The 3,617-nt window shown below is 46.4% G+C and overlaps 2 non-coding genes across 2 annotated transcripts in view; both read left to right on the top strand.

Moving 5' to 3' along the window:
• The first annotated feature begins 876 nt into the window (after positions 1-876).
• LOC135267391 (5.8S ribosomal RNA) lies at positions 877-1,033 on the top strand. Its single transcript, XR_010335811.1, has one exon. It is a non-coding gene; the product is annotated as a 5.8S ribosomal RNA (ribosomal RNA).
• Positions 1,034-1,509: 476 nt separating this feature from the next.
• Positions 1,510-3,617, top strand: part of LOC135267370 (large subunit ribosomal RNA) — a 4,037-nt gene continuing 1,929 nt past the window's right edge. Inside the window, exon 1 of the ribosomal RNA XR_010335800.1 lies at positions 1,510-3,617. This exon is cut by the window's right edge and continues 1,929 nt beyond it. This is a non-coding gene — a ribosomal RNA (large subunit ribosomal RNA).

Genomic DNA, 3,617 nt, shown 5'->3' with positions numbered 1-3,617 from the left:
TACTTTATGTACAAGACTACAAAAACGTTTTATAACAATAAAAAGCTCGAAACAACCAATAACAAAATATACTACTACTATACTACTATACATACAAACGCACATTTATAAATACATAAAATCAATTTACTTTATCGATAGTGAGTGATGTTTGGAAAAAAACGCTTAGGCTTACGGTTTTCGGGTACCTGGGTTCCGCATGCGTCGAAGTAATAATTTACTTTAACGACGCGACGAACCGTAGGAATCTAAATAAAAAAGTTTATTAACTTTTTTAGATTCTGTGGGTTTTAAATGATATACGCCCGACTGACGAAGGAACGTTTTGCACTGCCTGGTGCTTTTCTTTTGATTCGTTTTTATGTCGACGGACGTTCTTAGAATGCCCACCAAACGACGTATCACACAAAACACCCTACAATTGTATTGTTTGGTAAATATTGTTGTGATTAAGTTTGTAGCTGTGGCGTTTGTTTGAAGAAAACGTCTGGTTTTTCGACATATTTTCTATTTAATAAATATACATAATGCTTATCGCAAAAGGAGCAGAGTTTTATAGACAAAGTTGATAGAGAAAAAAAACCTAATAGATATATATACGTATTTATAAAACGTTAATATCATCGGGTTATTCTTTATGTAAACTTAAACTATAACTGCATACTCTTTTCGATAAGTAGAAACAAATGCCACTTTAATTAAATAAAATATTATAAAATATAACGCCGAACGTTTCTTTCGATTGGTCCGTTTCTCACATATACATCACAATTGTAATAACCTTAAGTAGTTATTTTTGTTGTTGTGTGATGATGAAACGATTTCGATGTGGAACGGTGCGTTATGTAATAATATTTTAAATTTGTTTGAAAAGATTACCCTGAACGGTGGATCACTTGGCTCGTGGGTCGATGAAGAACGCAGCTAATTGCGCGTCAACTTGTGAACTGCAGGACACATGAACATCGACATTTCGAACGCACATTGCGGTCCTCGGATATACTGTTCCCGGACCACTCCTGGCTGAGGGTCGTGTCAATTTCAAAGACTGCTCGGTTTTTGTCTTAAACACAGCGCACAATGTTGTGTAGACAATTACGTCGGAGCGTGTTGGGTGCAAATATGACGCGTTACTATAATTGTTAATTGATTGTCGGTTGTCATAATAAAATATTATGCAACGTAGACAACAATAAAAACAATATAAAAAATAACGCGGCATCCTAAAACGCAATAGCGGCTGACATTCTTATTAGTTTGTTGGTACAAGTTGGTTTAGACGTAGCACGTCCGATATTAAAAAGCAGCCACAACGCTTAAATTTCGAACGAAGCGATCGTCGTGTCCGAGACGTTAAAGTTGTTTATATGCATATTTTATGCACTATAATTAACAACAACAACATTCTCGCAACGACGTCAGATCGATGTTTGAAATTGTTTGGAGGCAGCCATATAAACGGAATACGTGTAATTATCGTCTGACAAAATAAAGGCAAATTTATATTTGCGACCTCAGAGCAGGTGAGACTACCCGCTGAATTTAAGCATATTATTAAGCGGAGGAAAAGAAACTAACTAGGATTTCCTTAGTAGCGGCGAGCGAACAGGAAAAAGCCCAGCACTGAATCCCGCGGCCGAAACCGGACGCCGGGAAATGTGGTGTTAGGGAGGATCCGTCATCCCGAGATTGTGCGACGCGTCCAAGTCCATCTTGAACGGGGCCACAGCCCATAGAGGGTGCCAGGCCCGTAGTGACCGTTGCCGATAACGGGAGGATCTCTCCTCAGAGTCGGGTTGCTTGAGAGTGCAGCCCTAAGTGGGTGGTAAACTCCATCTAAGGCTAAATATGACCACGAGACCGATAGCGAACAAGTACCGTGAGGGAAAGTTGAAAAGAACTTTGAAGAGAGAGTTCAATAGTACGTGAAACCGTTCAGGGGTAAACCTGAGAAACCCGAAAGGTCGAAAGGGGAGATTCAGCGTGACTCGATAGCGGCGCTAAATGATCGTGCGACGAACGGCGTACGCGTCGTTCGCGCCTTTTGTTTATGCGAACCGAAGTCGAACGCGTGCACTTCTCCCCCAGTAGGACGTCGCGATCCTTTGGGTGTCGATCTAAGGCCCGCGGTGGAGCCCGTTCGAACGGTTCGCCGTTTCGGACGAACCCGCGGTGTTTCCCGGTCGACTCGCTCGAAGGTATGCATATGGCGCCGGGCCGCTACACAGTTAGCGTCCGACCATTGGCAAGCGCGTTCGTTTATGACGGTAATCGCACCTGGTGTCGGTTCTGTCTACGAATGGCTGTTCGCCAATGAGTTCTCGGACAGACTCGGTTGAAACGCCGATCTGCGACGCTATAGCTTTGGGTACTTTCAGGACCCGTCTTGAAACACGGACCAAGGAGTCTAGCATGTGCGCGAGTCATTGGGACATGACTAAACCTGAAGGCGCAATGAAAGTGAAAGTTCGTCTTGCACGGACTAAGGGAAGATGGGCGGCCGTTACGGCTGTCGCCCCGCACTCCCGGGGCGTCTCATTCTCATTGCGAGAAGAGGCGCACCAAGAGCGTACACGCTGGGACCCGAAAGATGGTGAACTATGCCTGGTCAGGACGAAGTCAGGGGAAACCCTGATGGAGGTCCGTAGCGATTCTGACGTGCAAATCGATCGTCGGAACTGGGTATAGGGGCGAAAGACTAATCGAACCATCTAGTAGCTGGTTCCCTCCGAAGTTTCCCTCAGGATAGCTGGCGCTCGTCGCTTACGAGTTTCATCCGGTAAAGCGAATGATTAGAGGCATTGGGGTCGAAACGGCCTCAACCTATTCTCAAACTTTAAATGGGTGAGATCTCCGGCTTGCTCGAACTTTATATGAAGCCGCGAGACTCGAATCAGAGTGCCAAGTGGGCCATTTTTGGTAAGCAGAACTGGCGCTGTGGGATGAACCAAACGCCGAGTTAAAGCGCCTAAATCGACGCTTATGGGATACCATGAAAGGCGTTGGTAACTTAAGACATCAGGACGGTGGCCATGGAAGTCGGAATCCGCCAAGGAGTGTGTAACAACTCACCTGCCGAAGTTACTAGCCCTGAAAATGGATGGCGCTGAAGCGTCGTGCTTATACTCGGCCGTCAGCGGCATGTGCGGTCGGTTATTTAATTAACCGGCCATGAAGCCCTGACGAGTAGGAGGGTCGCGGCGGTGAGCGCAGAAGGACTGGCCGTGAGGCCGTCTGGAGCCGCCGTCGGTGCAGATCTTGGTGGTAGTAGCAAATACTCCAGCGAGGCCCTGGAGGACTGACGTGGAGAAGGGTTTCGTGTGAACAGCCGTTGCACACGAGTCAGTCGATCCTAAGCCCTAGGCGAAAGCCGATGTTGATGTGGTGTAGATATGTCGTTGGTTCGTTTTTAATTCGAACGTAAACGTACGAAGCGAGCACACACCCATTGGGCGAAAGGGAATCCGGTTCCTATTCCGGAACCCGGCAGCGGAACCGTTAATAATTCGGGCCCTCGCAAGAGAGTTCGTCGGGGCAACCCAAAAGGACCCGGAGACGCCGTCGGGAGATCCGGGAAGAGTTTTCTTTTCTGCATGAGCGTTCGAGTTCCATGGAAT

The sequence above is a fragment of the Tribolium castaneum genome, chromosome 11, assembly GCF_031307605.1.
Source record: "Tribolium castaneum strain GA2 chromosome 11, icTriCast1.1, whole genome shotgun sequence".
Lineage (NCBI taxonomy): Eukaryota > Metazoa > Arthropoda > Insecta > Coleoptera > Tenebrionidae > Tribolium > Tribolium castaneum.
This window is presented reverse-complemented; position numbering and strand designations above follow the sequence as displayed.